The sequence below is a fragment of the Ictidomys tridecemlineatus genome, chromosome X (assembly GCF_052094955.1).
Source record: "Ictidomys tridecemlineatus isolate mIctTri1 chromosome X, mIctTri1.hap1, whole genome shotgun sequence".
Taxonomy (NCBI): Eukaryota; Metazoa; Chordata; class Mammalia; order Rodentia; family Sciuridae; genus Ictidomys; species Ictidomys tridecemlineatus.
In genome coordinates this window covers 42495419-42518574 of record NC_135493.1, presented here as the reverse complement: position 1 = coordinate 42518574, position 23156 = coordinate 42495419, and the positions used below count along the sequence as shown (strand labels likewise).

Genomic DNA, 23156 nt, shown 5'->3' with positions numbered 1-23156 from the left:
AGTGAAGGGCACAATTTATGGATGTAATACTACAGGAGGGCTATTGACAAATTGATCACCTTACAGAGATGGGCGATTTAGATGATGAAGCAAGTTGGTCTCAAATGTTCCAGAAAAATAAAGAGCTCGGCCGAGAAAGAATCCACCTTAAAGTTGCCCTGAAGCAGTGTGATGTGAAGCACGGAAAGAAACAAATCATTGGCATATGTTCTTTCTCCTCCACGTACTCTCTGAGCAGCCAGTTAACATGATCTGAATGTCTGTATCCTAATTATCACATGAAAATGGATCTCGTTTGTACCTTTTTTGTGACTTAATAAAAAAAGACCTCAGCAGTCAATAGTACTTGGCTGCATTAAGAGAACTTTTCACATGACTTACTGTGCATTTCATAATTGACTGTTCTTTTGCACGCTTGCAGGTGCAAAAATCTCAGGACTAAACTGGCTCACGGAAGCTTCAGTACCTTTCCTCCTAGGCCTCCTTTTCCTTTCCTGTGTTATTCTGGCCATTGCAGTGTACCAAACCTTCCCTCAATGGTATCTCTTTCCCTTATTCACCTATTTTAAATATTCTAATGTCCTGTCTTCTTTGTAACCCATTTTCTCAGATCTTTGTTTTCTGCTGGAGCTAATCTAATATCTCAAGGAGTATAGGAATCTGTGACTGAAAAGAGCCAAAAATTTTCCTTCTCAGCTAGCATATTTACAATTTAATAGATATTTCAATTCTGTAACTCATAGGCATAACTAATGCTATGAATTTCTGGCAACTTGGCAGAGCCTGTGGGAGCCTTTCCCAGAGTGTCATAATTCCTACCCTGCCACTTGTTCTCTCTAGAAACAAGGTCAACCCTATTCCTGACCTTTAGGGACTAGGGAAAAAAATAACCTGCTTAGGATTACTGGAAAGGAGGATTTTTGGTGTCAGTTTAAAGAGTGATTTTTTTTTATCAGTCCTCCTCAGCCATTCTTATTGAGTCTCTCCTTTTTCTCCCAGATTTTCTTCACTGTGCCCCCGACTTTTGGCACAGAGCCGTCTAGTAACCCTATAGTGACAGCCAGGGTCAAAGAGATTGCCAGTCTTTGTCCTAGGAAAATGTGTGTGTCATGTATCTGTGCCCTATAGGGTGATGAACTAACACTATTAACTGTCCCATCCACAGAAAGACAGCCTTGTTTTTCTGCAAAGCCAGGGACTATGAGAACATTTGTTCCTATGGATTTATTTTGCAAGCAGCTGTGTAGGAGATCATCTTGGAGAGCTTGGAGTGAACAAGTTGGAGCATATGACAGCAGGATATGGCAAATGTGCCCAATCCAGGCCAGTTCTGCTCTGATGGTTCTCTTTTAGTATCAGAGGTGATCTTTGACTCCTTTACTGTCTTCTCTGGCACCAAGTTATTGCTGGGAGAGGAAAGTTTTGGGGAAGGTTTGAATTATGTCTCCTAGGTTGCACCCATGGGCACAGATTTTTCTAGGTCTATTATGTTTATGTCTGATAGTCTTGGCTACCTTGTTTTCCCCTAATTTGGAAGCAGTGATTTGAACAAGCTGAGAATATTCTTTTTTAATTGCTTTTATTTTTTAAATACATGACAGCAGAATGCATCACGATTCTTATTACACATATAGAACAAATTTTTTCATATCTCTGTTTCTATACAGCCACTTTTCTAAGGGGCTTACCAATTATATTAATGTCCTCCAAGATCTGCTGCTCCTGATACAAAGATTTACCCTTATACATAAATACCTCATAGAATTATGGAACTAAGATAGGGTTGTGTGCTTTCACATAGATGATCTCATATAGACATCCTAAAATCTTATGAGATATGTTATTTCATCCCTAATTTACAGATATGGAAATTGAAATTTGGGAGGTAGTTTTTCCAAATGTTCTACAGCAAATAATGATGATCCTTTAAAGACATGGGTAGTTGTTGTTTTACAAAACCTGACTTCTTTTCACTAGTAAAAGCTTATATAACTATGAACTGCTCATGACACTATGATCTCATTTGACTAGAACGGGTTTTCTTATATGTAGAAGGATGAGGCCTTATGCTGAGCAACATATCTACAGGAAGATGCTTCTAACACATATACATAGATGCACATACACACACATAAAGGGAGTTCAGTGAAACAAGAATTTTATTCTAGGAGAAGACCAGTGAAAAATTTTTTAAAAATCTTGTTTTGCTCCCATAGTCCCTGTTTCAGAACCAGAATATTATGACCCAAATCCTGATTCTGACATTAGCTTTGTAATTTTGAGAAAACTAATTTACTTCTCTGAACCTCAGTGTCTTTCCCATGTATACAGGTAGAATAATATTGATATCTTGAACTGAAGAAAATAAATGAATGCTCTCTAGGAAGAAGGTACTCAGCAATTGATGTTAGTATAATTATTAGTATTATTATCATCATCATTATTATTACTAAATAAATTATAAAGGTGACCTTGTAGCCATTTCACCACAAGAAAGTAATTTTTTAAATAGCCAAAGACAAATTGCTATTGTTAATATAGTTCTTTTTTAATAGAGGATGAATTTTAAAAATCAGCAATTTAACCAAGGGCTATGAAAAACTCAAGCATAGAGCCACATAAATAGGGATTTCAGGAAGAACTATTTCATTCAAGGAGATGCAGTCATGTAGAATAATTTGTCAATTAAGATGGTCAGAACAAATGCTGTTGTCTGTACAGTGAGTTTTGCAGACAGCAATACATTTTAATGGTGAGTGAGCCAAAAGCAAAGGTGGCTAAGACAAAGCTAAGTAGAAACGAGTCCACAGAACAAGCATGTCGGGGAGACTGGCCTTTTCCTGTCCAGCAATTCTTTATGTCATTATGATTCATCCCTAGTAGTTTGTAAAGGCAGTTAAATGGCCTCCTTTGGCTGTCAAATGGGAAAATAATTCATCAGTTCAAGTCCATAAATCATTTCTTGGTACCAAGAGTACTTTATGTAGCTGGAAATGTCTCCTTGAGTTGGCACTATGCTTCAGCAGAGATCCTGAGGAGCAACTGGCAGACACCAGATGCAAAAGTCCGAATGATGACCTGCATGGGCATGGCTCTGTAGAGAAAGAAAGTTTTTTTTTTTTTTTTTTTTTTTTTATGGGGCACGTTCCTTGTCTGCATTGCCTGGAAAACCACATGCTTGTGTGTCTGGTTTAGTAATCACTTAGTGTGTTTGTTGAGTGGATTTAAATATCTTATATATTATGGATCCTTTGAATTGGAGGCCACCTATAATGTCTGATAACTCTCTGTACCTGAGTTTGGGTAAGCAAGATGGGAAGGCAGTAATAATAATATTCAGAAGTTATTAGACTAATAACCCGAATTTTTGTTAAATTTTAATGATTAGGGCATCATAGCTTCACCATAATTCTGGCATGTTAGTTGTGTGAGAAATAAGTGTGCTTTAATTTTTTTAATAAAAAGCATTTAAAATTATGTTTTAACTGCCTAATTCCTCTTGCTCCTAAAATCCAACATTTGTCAATACATTCTTTGTTAGTAAAAGTATTCTCATGATGCTATATAATTTTCATGATCATTTGAGGTGAAAAGTGCTAAGTACATTTGAGGACATGTAAATAAGTATTTATTATCTAAGGCAGTATTATCAAACTCTGGGTCCAGAAGTAATACATTTAATATTCTTTGAATATTCACCAAATGCTTATTGTGCTAGGTGAACAGTGGTAAACAAAGCTGGACATAGTGGTGCTTGCCTGTAATCCCAGTGACATGGGAGGCTTAGGCAAGATGATTGCAAGTTTGAGGTCAGTGTCAGCAACTTAGTAGAGCCCTAAGCAACTTAGTGAGACCCTGTCTCAAAATAAAACACAGAAAGGGATGGGGACGTAGCTCATTGGTTAAGCGCCCTGGGTTCAATCACCAGTACCAAAATAAATAAATAAATAAAAATGTGGGGAATAACGAGAGATATGTTGTCTTCCCTGATGGAGCTTGAAGTATACTGGGGGGGGCATTAAATTAATAAATATGTGGTTAGTTATATAGTTCTATATTGCAATACCTGATAAAAAAGGAAAATAGACTGAGATTGGGGACCATCTACTTGATGCAAAATAACATTTAAACTGAACTCTGAAAGTTAAGAAGTAGTCAAAAAGGTGAACAATGAGTGAAAATATTCAGAGGGAACATCATATGTTGATGGTAGCTTGGACTAGAGATACGGTTATAGATATTTAAAAAGCAGGCAGATTCAAGAGATAACTGCAAAGATAGATATGTTTATAACTTCTCATGATGGTTCTTTTGTTACTGATTTTAGAAATAGTTGGACAATAGTGTTTTTTTACTGAAATGGGGAAGACTGAAGGAGGCCACATTTTGTGGGGTGTATTAAGAGCTCTGTTTGACCATGTTTATTTGAGCTATCTATTGGATATCCTCTAGAGAATATTAAGTAGACAATTAGATATATGAGTCTTGTATTAAAAGAATAGTGTGGGCTGGATATATACATTTTAGAGCTGTCTGCCTGGTATATAGAATGGGATAAAATAAAGTACTAAATTTGTGGGGAAATTGATGATTGCTATGGAGATCAATGCAAAATGCAGCTCATTGGCTTTATGTTACAGATTTTCCCCAGAATCATGACAGTGTAAAAAAGCTACTCATCATGATTTTTTCCAAGCCTCATCAAATTGTTAAATATCAAGCATGATGTTTGTACCTGTATTTTGCTGATATATATAATGACATCCTGCATTTAGCTGACATTTGAATCTTTAGAGCTAGAAGAATATAATGTCATGGTAAACCTAGTCACTATTTATTATATAAACTGGGGATCACATTAATAACTTTATATGCATTATTTCTAATTTTTACCACAAACCTGAAAAGTACAGGCCCCAATTTTTAGGTAAAGAACTCAGACTTGATAAGTTATAAAACTTCCCTAAGGCCACACCACAAGTAAATGTGGGACCCACCATTCCAGTTCAACATTTTAGAAAGTGACATGAAATTTCCTTTTGGATGAAATTAAACCCCTATCACTCACCATGCACAAAACTTAACTCAAAATGGATTAAGGACCTAGGAATTCAACCAGAGACTCTGTGTCTAATAGAAGAAAAAGTAGGCCCTAATCTTCATCATGTAGGCCTCAGCTTCCTTAAGACTCTATAGCACAAGAATTGAAACCAAGAATCAATAAATGGTATGGAATCAAACTAAAAAGTTTCTTCTCAACAAAAGGAACAATCTGTGAGGTGAACAGAGAGCCCCCATCCTGGGAGCAAATTGTTACTCCTCACACATCAGATAGAGCACTAATCTCTAGGGTATATAAACAGAAAAAGCTAAGCACCAAAAAACCAAATAACGCAATCAACAAATGGGCCAAGGAACAGAACAGACATCAGAAGAGGATATACAATCAATCAACAAATACATGAAAAAATGCTCAGCATCTCTAGCAATCAGAGAAATGCAAATCAGAACTACTCTAAGATGTCATCTCACTCCAGTGAGAATGGCAGCTATTGTGAAGATGAACAACAATAAGTATTGGTGAAGATGCGGGGGAAAAAGGTATAGTCATACACTGCTGATGGGACTGAAAATTGGTGCAGCCAATATGGGAAGCAGTATGGAGATTCCTTGGAAATCTGGGAATGGAGCCACAATTTGACCCAGCTTTCCCTCTCCTCGGACTATACCCAAAGGACTTAAAAACAGCATACCACAGGGACACAGCCACATCAATGTTTATAGCAGCACAATTCACAATAGCTAAACTGTGGAGCCAACCTAAATGCCCTTCAGTGGATGAATGGATAAAAAATGTGGCATATATACACAATGGAATATTGCTCAGCAATAAAAGAGAATAAAATCATGGCATTTGCAGGTAAATGGATGGAGTTGGAGAAGATAATGCTAAGTGAAGTTAGCCAATCCCAACAAAACAAATGCCAAATGTTTTCTCTGATATAAGGAGGCTGATTCATAGTAGGGTAGGGAGGGAGAGCATGGGAGGAATGGATGAACTCTAGATAAAGCTGAGGGGTGGGAGGGAAAGGGAGGAGGCAGGGGATTAGCAAGGATGGTGGAATGTGATGGACATCATTATCCAAAGTACATGTATGGAGACTCAAATTGAGTGTCAACATACTTTATATATAAACATATATGAAAAATTGAAGTATATATGTGTAATAAGAATTGTAAAGCAAAAAAAAACCACCAAAATACATGTATAAAGGCATGAATTGGTGTAAACATACTCTATATACAAAGATATGAAAAATTCTACTCTATATGTGTGTAATAAGAATTGTAATGCAAAAAAAAAAAGAATTTAGGTATAATTGTAATGTACCAATTAAAAAATAAATTAATAGAATAGAGAGAGTAAATAAGGGGCAGGGAGGAAGTAAGGAAAGGGAGTAATACTGGGAATTGAAATGGAGCAAATTATGTTATAGGCATTATGAACATGTCAAAATAAACCCCACAATTATGTAAAATTATAATGCACTAATAAAAGCATAAATGAAAAAAAGAAATTTCCTTTTGAATTCTTATGATGTGCCAACTTTTACACCCAAAGGAAAATCTAGAAAGAATAAAGTGTTGATATGGAAAATTTGCTGCTGAGTCTGCTATTAAATAAAAGTCTGCTAGACTGGATTGTTACATGGGACCTGTCCCTAGACTTCTGGTGTACATGCACAGCTTCCTATTGGGATACTCATTGCTTACTGACCATCTGGAGGAAACAACATCCTCTATAATGCCTTTTGGATTCCCTGTTCTGAATTCTTATTTGAATATGTATTACCAAGAGTAGGGCAAGTCTTTAAGTATGATACAATGAAAGGACTATACTGCCTGGTAAATAATTAGTTCATAATAAACTATAACTATTATAATTTTCTTCATCTTATTCAATGACAAGTTCACAAAAGCCCTGTGAAGTAGGTATTTTTATTTTATTGGTGAAGAAATAAAGAATAATCAATATTAAGTAACTTTCCAATGATTATAGAGCCAATGAGGGAATGAATTGGAATTTAAAGACCAATTTCTGATTCCTAAGTTTATAATTCACACATTCTCAAGTTTAATGACTGAGCGAAGCCAGGAGACTACATTGGAAAACATTGAAGGTAGTCCTGAGTACTGGAGAGCCTTGAATGTCAGGAAAAATAAGTCATATTCTTAGCCTGTTATGAAATAAATGTTACAAAATATTATGATTTATCTTTATAAAGTTCCAGCTTTTGGTCATTGGGCAAATATTTCTAAACTGAAAGCCCTCATATCTATGTGTAAACCCTGCTTACCTGTGTGCCCCCAAGATCCCAGAAGGTCTGTCTTCCCTTGTGCAATCTAATCTGAAGACAGTTTTTTCTTATATTTTAATTATTATTATTATTTTTTGGTACCAGGGATTGATCCCATGGGCACTTAACCACTGAGACGCATCCCCAGCCCTTTTTTGATTTTTAAAAATTTTTATTTTGAGATAGGTTCTCACTAGGTTGCTTATAGCCTTGCTAAGTTGCTGAGGCTGGCTTTGAACCTGCAATACTCCTGCCTCAGCCTCCTGAGCTGCTGGGATTACAGGCATGCACCACTGCACCCAGCAATCTTAATTCAATTTGAATAAGATTTCTTCAATATCTCTACTAGACAATATGATAGTTGCTGTTGCATTGCTTGCTTGGAGCTTGTAGGAACACCTAATCATACCAAATGGCCTCTGTAGATCTGGATGGTGGAGAGAGCTAGGAAAAAAAGATGATTGAGAGATAGTCATTGTTATTTTTTGGAGCTTCTGCAAAAGAGACCATAAGTCTATCCATTCCTGTCATGTAAGTATTCTCTAATTCTTAAATACTTCTTTTGAAATTAATTAATTAATTTCTCATTGCACCTACGCAGACTTTTTATTTACCCAGTAAAATCTAAGTTACCTTTCAGCTTGGATAAGAACTAGAAAGGACTCTGATAAGCATATAATTTGATTCTCTCATTCTGTAGGTAAGATAGCAGAAGCTCAGACACAGTTTGACAATAGGTATTTTGGGACTTTTCCCATTGTAATGCTGCTTTCTATGCTTCCTACTATTCCACAGTGTCTAACTTAGTCCTAAGTCTTGCCTTGAAGGATTTTTATATGCCAAATTTAATCAATGTCTTCATTATAATTGAAATGTTTAAGTCAAATTAATGTAAAGCCTTCAGAAAATTATGCTGATCTAGTTTATAAAAGTCATTCAAGCACAACTATGGAAATATATGGTTTTTTTGACATTTTCTAAAAGCCATTAGCTTATGTTCTTCAATAACTCTCATAATTAACATCAAAAGAGGACAATTTTCAAACTAACGTTAGTAGACTCTATATTTATACTCTTTGTGATTAGATCATAAGTCAGTTTTCTAATCCAAAGATGTTTTGTTCCTCAAAACCTGCAACCTTCCTTGGTGATTATATGTACTGTAAAATCAGTAACAAATTACTTAATGAATGTTCAAGTCTATTAGCAGGGAGATCACAGGAAACAGGACTGAGAAATGTTATATATGCTGAAGTGGAAAGAGCTCAGGATTTAAAGTAAGAAAGATTTTTAAAGATTTTTCTTTATCATTTACTTTCTGAATAATCCTTGATAAATCATTAACTCTTCTGAGGCTCCCCTCTCACATCTGTTTGTATATCGTTATCTTGTAGAATTGGAAAAATTTGAGATAGATGAAGTATATGATAGTTATTTCTATCATTACCACTGCCACTATAATTATTATTTACTTTTCTTAATAATGGTACTACTACTAGTACTAGTCCTGCTACTACTACTATCACTATTAATCTACTAGAAAGGAGGTACATACCCCCATTTAAATATTAATAGATGGAATCAGCTCAAGATCAGAAAAAATTGAGACAGACAAGCAATCATGGAACAAAATATCCTCTAGTAATAGTAAAAATCAGAAAGTTCAAACAATCTACTGAAAAAATATGTTAGATAAGCAAAGAAAGTATATTTCTATAAATGAAATTATTGAGAGGATAACTCTTTCATTAAACTAGCCTGTAATTTGTATCAACACAAGAATTCTATTTTGTCTTTTTGTGTTCTTATAACTTTAGCATGTTCCTAGACAATGAATAGGAGAGATGCCCTTCAATAGATGAATGGATAAAAAAATGTGGCATTTATACACCATGGAGTATTACGCAGCACTAAAAAATGACAAAATCATGGCATTTGCAGGGAAATGGATGGCACTAGAGCAGGTTATGCTTAGTGAAGCTAGCCAATCCCTAAAAAACAAATACCAAATGTCTTCTTTGATATAATGAGAGCAACTAAGAACAGAGCAGGGAGGAAGAGCATGAAGAAAAGATCAACATTAAACAGAGACATGAGGTGGGAGGGAAAGGGAGAGAAAAGGGAAATTGCATGGAAATGGAGGGAGACCCTCATTGTTATACAAAATTACATATAAGAGGTTGTGAGGGGAATGGGAAAATAAATAAGGAGAGAAATGAATTACAGTAGATGGGGTAGAGAGAGAAGATGGGAGGGGAGGGGAGGGAGGATAGTAGAGGATAGGAAATGTAGCAGAATACAACAGTTACTAATAGGGTATTATGTAAAAATGTGGATGTGTAACCGATGTGATTCTGCAATCTGTATACGGGGTAAAAATGGGAGTTAATAACCCACTTGAATCTAATGTATGAAATATGATATGTCAAGAGCTTTGTAATGTTTTGAACAACCAATAAAAAAAGAAAAACAACAACAAAAAAATTAAATGTGTATTTCAAATCCCTAATGGTAAAATTGTGTATTATTTATCTTCTATTGTTTCTGTATAGGTAAATTCACTTGTTTATTTAAAAAAAAAAATATTTGGAGCAGGGCTCAGTGGTACATGCTTGTAATCCCAGCAGCTCAGGAGCCTAAGGCATGAGAATTAGCAGCAACTTAGTAAGGCTCTGAGCAACTTAGGAAGACCCTGTCCCAAAGTAAAAAATAAAAATAGCTGGGTATGGGTCTTAGTCTTTAAGAGCCCCTGAGTTTAATCCCCAGTACCAAAACAAACAAATAAGCAAACAAACAAACCCCCAATATTTGGGCTTCTACTATATGACAATTATTGTGCTAATCACTGGGGATGCAGTGGTAAAAACAAAAGAAAACAAAACAAAAAAAAACACCTCACATTTCTTTTAAGAGCTTAAAATATATTGGTAGAAACAGTCTTTAATCATACAAATGCACGTGAACTTTTAATTGTGAAAATGCTGTGTAAGAAAGAGGTACATGGACTGAAATATCTTGTATCTGGGGGATTTGATCTAATCAAGGAGGTTAGGGAAAGCTTCTTAGAGGAAGTCAAACTTGAGCAGAAATACAAAGAATAAGTGAGCATTAACTGGGAAAGGAAAGGAAGGAGGAACTTTTTTGGATAAAGGATAACCATGTGCAACCAGGTTTTGTGAAGAGATCATGATGAATGTCAGGAAATAAATTAAGTCAACTGCAACTGGCTAGAGTAAAGTGAGACACAAGGAGACTAAAATAAACCAAGGTATTTAGGAACAGACAATGCAGAATCTTAAATTTTTTCTCTTTATTCAAAGAGCAACAGGAAGATATTAAAGTGGTTTTAAAGAAATTGTAGCTGTGACATAATCAGATGATTTTAGTATGGAAAATGGGTCGAAGGAAAGCCAACATATACACACTTCTACTAGTTCAGGCTAGTGGTGATAGTAAGTTAAACTATGGTGAGATTTATTTATGGATATGGAGAGAAGTAAATGGCCCTAAGGACTACTTAGAAGGTAAAATCATTAGGACTTGGTTATGGACTAGATATAAATAGAATGATGTCTCTTAAGTGATGCTTAGGTTTCTTGCTTACACACTGAATGAATTGTGGTATCTTCTAGTGAGAGCTCCAGGTATGTCAAGGTGCATTCAATCAAAAATCTTCCCATACACTACTGTGTCAAGTACCATGCTAGGTGTTGGAAATTCAGAAATGAACAAATTGTGGTTCTTATCCACAAGAAACTCATAATCTAATGGGAGAGGACATAAACAATATCAAGAGGCATTTACAGTGTAAAAGCTGTCTCAATAGACATATGCCTACACCAAGAATACAAGGGAAGTCCAGAGGAAGAGAATCATTCAGAGAATGGGGCTGAGTTGGGGAACTGTTGGGGCATTGACAAGAGTAGGCATTATGAAGGTGGGATTTGGTTATATATTAATTTGTCAGACCTCTCCACTAGACATTAGGCATTGAGAGCAAAAGACAGCTATGTATTTTACCTTCTCATTTCTTTTTTCTGCTTAATATAATATTTAACTTGGGTATATATTTTATGCCTAAGAGTCAAGAGGCAATTCCTAGTGTCACTGGCTGTTTTCTCAATGTCTTGCAGAACTATTCATGTGTTCCTTTATCTTTATAAGATATGAATAGGGTTCTGGAAAGTGGGTGTAAACCAGATTGGGGTAAAGTAAATCATACTTTGAATAAACTGAGTAGTTTGCTATGTACTTTTGTAAGGTAAAAGTCATTCCCTAATCTTTTTTTACATATATTTCCATTTAACTCTTCATTTCATTAAGACAGTACACATTTTTGTTTAAATGTATTATAAACATGTATTTTAAAATTAACTTTCGATGAATAATTTACATTCAATAAAATGCACACATTGATGAGTTTTGATAAATACATGTACACTAAAAAGGTACATAACTCTGAAAATTTACAGTTAATTCCCTTACCACTTGGTCCCAGGCAACTGCCTGTCTGGTTTTTGTCACTAGTTTGTTTAAGTGAGGCTCACATTTAATAGCCTCATGTGAATATTGTGAGTACACACTGGAGGAAGACCACTTCCCTTTCTTTTACTTTAAATTAGATTCTTATATTCTAAACTTAAGACTATATGTGAGTGACTAGGTGAGTGACTAGACTATAGAGAAATGGTGATCTTATCATGCTTGTTTTAGTGTGCTTTTGGGGTCGTGATAATGATAAGTTCCACAGAGTTCTTGAAAACATAATCCCTGGAGTCTACAAGACAGTAGGTATTTATTTATATGTGGTTGGTCATTCCTCCATTAAATAATTTATTACTACTGTATATTGCTACTCTCTTTTTCTTTTGTTAGAACTGTTGTTTTTAACCCTGAGAGGACAAAAGTAATTTAATAGAATGGCACAGAAGTTCTCATACAAATCATGCCCTCTTGCCTGCTATCTGAATTTGGATAAGGCACTTCACTTCTCTGAGCCTCAATGTCCTCCATTGGCAGTGCAGATGATGATGATGATGATGATTCTTATAATTTTATTATAAGGATTAAAAGAGATATTGCACATCAATTTTGCCTAGTTACAAATAGCCATTAGCAAGTGCAGGTCATTACAATCCCAAATAAATATCCATCATCAGTAATTTACCTAATATACTTTGTTCAAATTCAAAGATAAATAAGATATAGTCTCTGCCTCTAGGGAATCTATGGTTAGAGGAATAAGATGCATTAACAATAATACTACATACATAGTGCTATAGTGGAGACATGTCCAAAATATTATGTAAGCACAGAATTCATCTTGAACAAAGATAAGGTATGATAGAAGAGAGGTTTTTCAAAAAAGATGATTTTTGATAAAGATATTTCAGTGATGAGTTAAGGTACAGTAAACAACAGAAGAACATAGCCAGAAATGCTTCACAGAATTGAAATATCTGAGCATTATTTTGAAAGCTGGATTGTAATTTATCAAGTAGACAAGTTGGGGAAGGGCTTGAAAAAGAAATAAGGGTTGAATAATTCTGAATCTTGTGTGCTATGCTAAGAAGCTTGGAATTTACCTTGATAATTGGTTGCTATTAAAGACTTTAATTTTGGAAAAGAATTCTATATTAGAGGAATTGTTGGTGGCAAATTGGGAAGGGAGAAGAGAGAAGAAGGAATCAATGAAATAACTTCCCTGTTTCTTTCCTGGGTGTTTATGTTGATGGTTATAAAAAGGTCTCCTGGATCATTGAAGATTCAGTATTGGTCTGTCAGGTAGAGTATAAGTCTCTTGCTTAAATTTGATTCAGGTTGAGAATTCTGGCACTAGAGAGGTGAATACTGATTATCCTGGTACTTCACTAACACTTAATGGAGTTGGATTTTCCTCTAAATGAACCATCCAAGTTCACAGAATTTCAGTTTTATAATAAGACATTTTCTTTTATGCATGGTAAAAGTAGGTCAAGTGTTGGCACACATGGCTCTGAAGGACCATCAAATGAGATCTACAGCTGGGCCTTTAGCCCTTCAGAAAGGCTGTTTCTGCCTATTTAAAGCCTCCCCTAGGCTTGATCAAAATCAAAACCATTTTGAAATGTAATGAATTATTACATTATGTGCTGAATCACTACTTGTCAAAGCCTCTTTCATAGAATAGTATATTTGAGAACTGAGTTCACTGGGACCTTTGTATATATTTTGTGCTTTAAAAAAAGAGAAATGAAAATCTTAAAGGGCATATGTTAATACATATCTTTTGCTTACTGCTTTTAAATACTTGCTTGTTATTCATTAATTCTTTGACAGAAATTCTAGGGAAGCAAAAAATGAAACTTTATTATGAAGAATTGTGTCTACCTGAATCATAATGCTTTTCAAACAATCATAATGGATTTGTGACATTTATGATGAAATCACAAAGTAATCAGTAATATAAGCCCTAATTCTCAAATATAAGCCTTTCATCCTGTTAAGAATTATTGATGAAGTCACTTAGCTTTATTAAGGATGCAAAGAAAAAAAACTGTCTCTATTTTTGAATATGCAATACTTGTACCCGGTAAAAAATATCCAATCAACAAAAGTAGCTCTATACTGCAAAATCTCCTTTCTTCCTCCAGCCTCACCCAGATAGAATAATTGTTTTTCCAGTTTCTTGGATATCATTTCATAAATATTCTTTTGTGTGTAATAATGATTCCCTAAGCCTAGTTCAATAATTTCTAGTCACCCCAGGGCCTAGAAATTATTAGATCATAGGACCTCCTGAGTTTTTTTTTTATATATTTCAAGCAAAAATATATCACAAAAAGTTGAATTAAGAATTATGTATGAGATTTTTGCTGTCTTCTAATAAGCCTGGAATTAAGAAGACTAAAATGTGTATGTGTGTGTGTGTGTGTGTGTGTGTGTGTGTGTGTGTGTGTATTACTCAGCCATAAAGAAGAAAGAAATAATGGCATTTGCCAGTAAATCAGTGGAGATGGAGAAAATCATTCTGAATGAAATAAACCAGACTCAAAAATCAAGGGCCAGATGTTTCCTCTTGTATGCAGAAGCTAGAGCAAAATAAGGGAAAGATGGTAGTGCGAAAAGGGATAGAATATCATAAAGATATGGGGAAGATCAGCATAGTAGGAGTAGGAGAATGACAGGGAGGGAGGAAGAAAGGGAAAGGGGGATAAATATGGAATGAATCTAACAGAATCATGTGAAAGACATATATAAATGTACCGAAGTCAATTTCACCTTTATGCATATGTAGAAAGTGCCAATCAAGATTAATACAGTTGAAAAGGAAGAAAATGGAGAGAGAGGAAGTTACGAGGGAAAGGGGATTGGAATCAGAGTCCTTGTATGTATAATTTTCTCAAAATGAATCCAAATAGTATATATAATTATAATACTCTAATAAAAAATACATAAGTAAAACATACCATTTTTCTGTCTTTTTTGTTTGTTTTGGGAAATAAAGTTATTTTTCTGAAAAATACATTGTATTCCTTAAAAGCAAATGCTATATTATAAAAGCATATAATTGATTTTATTATATTAAATGAGTTATTAAATATTTTGAATTTTTCTCAGTTTTCATTTCTAATATAGTACATATATATATATATATATATATATATATATATATATATATAAATAAATGTTCCCTGAGATCATTTTTAATGTTTAAGAGTAAGAGCAGTCCTGAAACCAAATGGTTGAGAACTGCTGACATATTAAAAAAAAACAAACATGTGTACACTGGTTATTATATCTATAATTCTGTTTGTATACATATATATGTGTGTCTGTATATCTATTGTACACACAGGCACAAAGGTAGTATACTTTAAACATAAATTTCACATGACTTGAATTTTTAAAATTTTTTTTTGTATTTGTAGATGGACAGAATGCCTTTATTTTTATGTGATGCTGAGGAACGAACCCAGTGCCTCACACATGCTAGGCAAGTGCTCTGCAACTGAGCTACAGCCCCAGCCAATGATTTGAATTTTTGTACTTAACATTGTATGGTCATCATTCCATACCAGGAATGGTAGATATGTCACTGTTAAATAACTGCATAGTCTCTCTCTCTCTCTCTCTCTCTCTCTCTCTCTCTCTCTCTCTCTCTCTCTCTCTCTCTCACACACACACACACACACACACACACACACACACACACACACACACCATACAATGAATGAACAAAATATACATGTATTTACACACATATATACATGCACAAGAATGAAAGACAATATATGGATGTGTGTGTAAAATTACTGAAAGTGAAATTAGTGGATTAAATAATGTATGTATTTAAAATGAAACAAAAGTGCCAATTTGTCTACCAGTTGATACTTCTACCTACAGTTTCACCTGCTTCTCCAAATCTTTGCCAACATACTTTTTCCTCAAACTTTTTACTCTTTCTCTACCAGATGGGGGAAAATTGTATCTCACTGCAGATTTTATTTTAAATTTATCCTATTATGATTGGTGTTAAACATGTTTTCATATATTTTAAAGTGATTACATTTTATTTTTCTTTGAACCATATGTTTCTTTAAAGAGAAAAGTGTCATCTTGGTACAAGTAATATTTACTATTGTAAACATAATTCTTGACAAAGTAATATAGACCTCAACTTTAGACAGAGTACCCTTTAGAAATGAGCTCAATGCCTAAGATGCTAAGGAGCCTTTCTGCTCTGACAGCCTGAAAACATTAACAAATACACTTGAGCTATCCAAAAAGCTAGCTTAGCAAGTGTGCAACACAGTGATTGAACTGTTTGTAATATGATATAACTAAAACTAAAGAGTTGAGCAAAAGTATTTAGTAACAATAGATCATAGTGTAATGAAAAACATTTTTCCTACTTATAAGTGATGTGCTTTCTCCTTTACCTGTCCTCTGTGGTAAACCACAGGGCATGCTATTCCCATATCTGTCACCACTTTATACAGTTCAGTGGACAAATTCTTAAAGATCAGTTTATGTTTACCAGACCTCTACATGTTTATTGGAGCTGAGGCCAGGGAAATTTCTGTATACATTTTATTAGACACCTTGTTCTTAATAATAATTAGAATGATTTCCAAAATGAGCCTATTCTATGATAGAATGGGAACACATTAGAGACACTATCTTGTTTCATCTGCTAGGGCATTTTACCCAAATTAGATACAATAATTTTCTAAAAAAAAAATTCATAGCCACATAGTTGACATGTCTATTTTGAACCATTTGGCTTAATTAGGTAGCACAGAATACAATACATGAAACTTCGAGGGTAGAGTCACAGCAAAACATAAAGTGATCTGGGGAAAGCACTGCCTTTTCAGGGTTCATCTCTTGTACTTCTCAAATCATCAATGGGAATCTCTCACACCTAAATTTCAGCAAAAGTAAGCTAAATGTAAAAGAATATGTTTTACCTTTATTTCTGACTGCTACATTTATTAGGTAGTGTATGTTGACTGGGAGAAATTTATTTGATACTATAATGGATAAAAGTAAATTGATTGATCAGTAAATCAACAAGTTTACTATGTGCCTACTATGTACTTAACCTTGTGGGAGATGTTAAATAAGACATTACATCTGTTTCCAGGGGAGGAAAATACAAGGAAATACTCATTGACACATATAAGGAAATTGTCTACATCTTTTAGGCATTATCTCATTTAAAACTCATAATTACCATTATGGTTTAAATGTCCCCCAAAGGCCAGATGTTGAATGCTTGGCCACCAGCCTTTGGAAAGTCTTGAAACCTTTAGGATATGAATCCTAGTAGAAGGATGTTAGGCTATTGCGGACATGCCCCTGAAGGGATATTGGCACTCTTGCCCCTTTCTTTTATCATTTTGCTTCCTGGCTGCCATGTGGTGAGCAGATTTGGTCTACCACACACTCACTTTCAAGATGTTCTGCCTCACCACAGGCCAACAAACAATGGAGTCAATTGTTCATGAACCATGGAATCTGAAACTGTGAGCTAAAATATACCTTTCCTCTTATAAGTTGTTTATCTCAGGAATTTTGTTACAGTTACAGAAAGCTAACACACATTTCTGAAGTAGGTACTATTATTAACCCATAATGGATATGAAACTTAAGGTTTAAAGAAGAAATTTTCCAAAGGAAACAACTAGTAAATGGCAGATTCAGGATTCAAACTTAGGTCTATCTGACTGCAAAGTTTATATTCTTCCCATTCAACACATTGCCTCAGCTAAAAGTTATACAAAGGAAATAGTGGGTACACTTTGGTAAAGTCAAACACCCTGTGATTATGTGTGTGTTTATAGGGATTCAGTGAGAGAACGCAGATGCTACATGCAGTAGCTGGTCTAGAGTATGTGGTTTAGTGATTAATGAAGAAAAAAGGAGCACATTATAGAGGAAGGAATAACAGTGTGTAATGTCAGGATTAATCATTCTAACAGGAATGTATGTGTGAGAAGTTAGGGAAAGTGAGAATGAATAGGGAGGAAATAAATTATGCAGGACTTTGAAAGTCATGGAATATAGCTTAGATTTTTTAACTGAGGAATAGGGAACCATGGAAGCAGTCTGAGCAGGAAATGTGTAACCTACAAAATAGGCAGATTACTCTTGAGGTTGTGAGTTTGGTGGCAGGTTGATTATGTTATTAAAGTAGTCTAATGTGAGGTAGGTATCTTTTCATATAAAAGCATTTGTAAGATGCCTCAAAACCTGTAATTTTGTAGGACTTGAATTATTTGTTTTGAGGCAAACTGATTAACTCTCGATAGATGATTAAACAAAAGTTATCAAAATCTCATGACCTAGATATCCAAATCAGGGGGACTAAATCTAGTGTATGTTTTTCAAACTGTGTGGTACAACCCATTAGTAGAGTATAAATCAGTGTCAAATGTTGTGACTGATAATTTTTAAGTGAAGTTGAGATTAGAACAGGAAGTATCAAACTACAGCTTGATAAGAGAAAGTATGTTTGTGAAATTATATTTCAATTATTTGTGTCATTGTGCATACACATGCATTTGGGTCACAATGTAAATATAGTTTGGGATTTTTGAATGAGGAAATAGTTCAAATATGAACATTTTTATATAGAGTATAGCAATAAATTAAGTCCATTTCCCTATCAAGTAAATTTTTAAAGCCTGTATGATTTATTTGAACATTAATGGAAGCACCTCACCACCACTTTCTAGTTATTTACTTCTTTCCTGATTCATTTCTAACCACCCAAATTCACAGAATCAATTCATCATATTCCCAGCTTCCAGAGTATTTTTCTAAAGTGGTTTTCATATCATACCATCCTCCTATTTCAAAAGATGCAATGGACTCATTATTCATTTTTTAAAAATTTATTTCAAAATAATTGTTAAGCACCTAGGAAATAAAACTCAAACTCTTTGTTTAGTCACATATGCAAAGTGAGTTCTTACCCTAAACGTTTTCCAGCTTTATCAATTATAGTGATACCACAGAAACTCCATGGATCATCTTAACTACACTACTCACTCTTTTCAGAATGCCAGGATTATCATTCTCTTACACCTTTGTTCATGCTATTCCCCAGTTACTTGCCCTTCTCATCTTTTTTTATTGGTTGTTCAAAACATTACAAAGCTCTTGACATATCATATTTCATACATTAGATTCAAGTAGGTTATGAACTCCCAATTTTACCCCAAATACAGATTGCAGAATCACATCGGTTACACATCCACATTTTTACATAATGCCCTATTAGTAACTGTTGTATTCTGCTACCTTTCCTATCCCCTACTATCCTCCCTCCCCTCCCCTCCCATCTTCTCTCTCTACCCCATCTACTGTAATTCATTTCTCTCCTTGTTTATTATCCCATTCCCCTCACAACCTCTTATATGTAATTTTGTATAACAATGAGGGTCTCCCTTCATTGCCATGCAATTTCCCTTTTCTCTCCCTTTCCCTCCCACCTCATGTCTCTGTTTAATGTTGATCTTTTCTTCATGCTCTTCCTCCCTGCTCTGTTCTTAGTTGCTCTCATTATATCAAAGAAGACATTTGGTATTTGTTTTTTAGGGATTGGCTAGCTTCACTAAGCATAATCTGCTCTAGTGCCATCCATTTCCCTGCAAATGCCATAATTTTGTCATTTTTTTAGTGCTGCGTAATACTCCATGGTGTATAAATGCCACTTTTTTTTTTATCCATTCATCTATTGAAGGGCATCTGGGTTGGTTCCACAGTCTAGCAATACCAGATTTCAAACTATATTACAGAGCAATAGTAACAAAAACAGCTTGGTACTGGTACTAAAACAGGCGGGTAGACCAATGGTACAGAATAGAGGACACAGAGACTAATCCACAAAGCTACAACTATCTTATATTTGATAAAGGAGCTAAAATCATGCAATGGAGGGAGGATAGCATCTTCAACAAATGGTGTTAGGAAAACTGGAAATCCATTTACAACAAAATGAAACTGAATCCCCTCCTCTCGCCATGCACAACAGTTAACTCAAAGTGGATCAAGGAGCTAGATATCAAATCAGAGACTCTGCGTCTGATAGAAGAAAAAGTTGGCTCCGATCTACATATTGTGGGGTCGGGCTCCAAATTCCTTAATAGGACACCCATAGCACAAGAGTTAATAACAAGAATCAACAAATGGGACTTAGTTAAACTGAAAAGTTTTTTTCTCAGCAAGAGAAACAATAAGAGAGGTAAATAGGGAGCCTACATCCTGAGAACAAATTTTTACTCCTCACACTTCAGATAGAGCCCTAATATCCAGAGTATACAAAGAACTCAAAAAATTAAACAATAAGAAAACAAATAACCCAATCAACAAATGGGCCAAAGACCTGAACAGACACTTCTCAGAGGAGGACATACAATCAATCAACAAGTACATGAAAAAATGCTCACCATCTCTAGCAGTCAGAGAAATGCAATTCAAAACCACCCTAAGATACCATCTCACTCCAGTGAGATTGGCAGCCATTATGAAGTCAAACAACAACAAGTGCTGGAGAGGATGTGGGGAAAAGGGTACACTTGTTCATTGTTGGTGGGACTGCAAACTGGTGCAGCCAATTTGGAAAGCAGTATGGAGATTCCTGGGAAAGCTGGGAATGGAACCACCATTCGACCCAGCTATTGCCCTTCTCGGACTATTCCCTGAAGACCTTAAAAGAGCATACTACAGGGATACTGCCACATTGATGTTCATAGCAGCACAATTCACAATTGCTAGACTGTGGAACCAACCCTTCTCATCTTTTAAGACCATACTTTTCATACTCGTTTTGGGTAGGCAAAATTGGTTTCTCCTCTAGGAACCACATAATACTTTTGACAGTCATGAAACATTACATTCTGACTTACATTGTATCAATTTTTTTATTCCATTTTCTAGATTATATACTATTGAAAGGGTCACTTCATGTATACTTCTTCTATGTAAACAGTGTCTTTCACATGGTAGATGGACAGTAAACAACTGCTGAATATGTGAAAAAATGCTGAATTTATGTCACACTTCAGTATCTTTTTTCACTTAAGCAGAAAGGCATTATATATTTCAGCAAAGTATTATCCCACTATTTTTCTCAGTATGACAGCAAGAGAGAGAATGGATCAGGGGAGAGAGCACTGGGCTAGGAATCAGAAGACCTCAACACTAGTCTTGGCTCTGTCACCAGAAAATTCTGTCACCTTTAATATGCCATTTGATCTCTCTGGTTTTTTTGGATTACGACACTGCCCCTATTAAAAATATGGGACTGATCTAGTTAATGTGATATCTTTTCTAACTCTAAAAAAATCATTTACTCCCAAGTGATTTACTGTGCTAATTCATTCACTCAGCAAATATTTATTTGATCCTCACTGGAGTTATAGCAATGAAGAAAGTTAACCATATGCTTTCATGGAACTGACATTATGAAAGTGGAAACAAACAATAAACAAATATAGTATAATATATAATGTCATGTAGTTACAAGTACTAAAATAAAAACAGTGAAAGAGAGAAATTGGCAGGGGAGGTCTCACTGAGGATGTGACATTTTAACAGAGGACTGTGTGAAGTTAAAGATCTAGAATGAAGAACATGTCAAGAAGAAGTAACCACTACGAAAAAATTAGAATATACTTTGGGGAAACAAAATGAAATTTGGTACATCTGAATCATAGAGATCAAGAGGTTAAGTAGAAAATGAGGTTAGAGAGGTAGTCAGAAACTAGATAATGTGGAGCCTGTCTCTGGAACATGGTGTTAGAATGTTATTCAAAAGCACAATAGGAGCCAGGTGCAGTGGCACATTATATTACTTTGAGATTTCAAAGTCAGCCTCAGCAATTTATGGAGGCCCTAAGCAACTGTCTCTAAATGAAATACAAAAAGGGCTGGGGATGTGGCTCAGTGGTTGAGTGCCCCTGGGTTTAATCCCCAGTACAAAAAAAAAGCACAATGGGAAGCTGTTAGAAGATTTTTAACAGGGTAATGCCATAATCTTCTTTCTATTTAAAAATGATCACTCTGGCTGCTATGCAGAGAATGCATTACTATTGAAGGCAGGAAAATCAGTGGGTTAGTGGGTTACTACATTACTACTTTAATGTAGTCCCTACAAGAAACTTTTCCTCTGTTCATATAGGAATAAATGACCAGTGAGCCTACACATCATGTAAAACCACAAGAATGGGATCCTAATTAGAATAAGTTATACCCCATGCATGTTTAATATGTCAAAATACACTCTATAGTCATGTATAGCTAACAAGAACAAATGAAAAATAAAAATAATAATTTGGAGAAAGAATGGACAGTACTTGTTAATGGATTAGATATGGTGGGGTGAAGGAAAAGAGGGAATTAAGGATGACTCAGATTTCTCACTTATTTAACTGAGTGGGATAATGATGCAATTTATTATATTGGGGAAACAGGGAAACATAAGTTCAAGGATTGAGGCTGGAATTTGAATCAACAGTTCAGTTTGTGTTATAAGTTAAATTATCTATTTGATATTCAAATGGAGAAATAAAAGATATATTTAGATATATGAATGTGGAACTTGGAGAGAATCCAGGGCTGGAGATGTAATTTTTAAGGTCATCACTATATAAACGACATTCATAGCCATGCTAATTGATAAGGTCATCCAAGAAATATTAACTAGGGAAGATAAAAAGATACAACTTTGAAACTGAAAGAACTTCAACATTTTCAGATTGGGTAGGAGAAGAGCCAATAAGAGAGTAACAGTGGCCAGTGAAGTGGAAGGAACTCCAGGAATATGGGTGTCACAGAAGTCAAGAGAATATATTGTTTTGAATTGGAGGGAGTGATCAATTCTAGTATATACTGCTGAGTTTGTATAAGGTGAGGACTATGAATGGATTTCTGTATTTGACAGTATTGTGGGAACCTTGATAAAAGTAAGTTTTGATGCAATTCTGGGGGAAAATGCCTAACAGGAGTGAGTTGAAGGAATACTGGAAAATAAGGAAGGAGAGAAAAATCAGTTTCTATTGAGAATTTTTTTGTGTGTGATGGAAAAATCAGGTAGTATCTGAAGGAAGATACGTAACTTCAAAGGAGCTTTTCACATTACTTTGTATGAAATAAGTATTAATACAGATAAATTCCCTAAAGTACTTGAGAACTGAGTGCAGTCCAACCATTCTCATGTACATATTAGATCAGTTTTAAGCTTTATTTAACTATAATTGATGTATGAACATTGCACATATTTAATGTATACATTTTGATGAGTTTTGA

The 23156-nt window shown here is 34.9% G+C and overlaps 1 protein-coding gene across 1 annotated transcript in view; it reads left to right on the top strand.

The window, feature by feature from the left end:
• Window positions 1-23156, top strand: part of Il1rapl2 (interleukin 1 receptor accessory protein like 2) — a 1069701-nt gene that overhangs the window by 629061 nt on the left and 417484 nt on the right. The gene's annotated exons all lie outside the window — the stretch shown is intronic.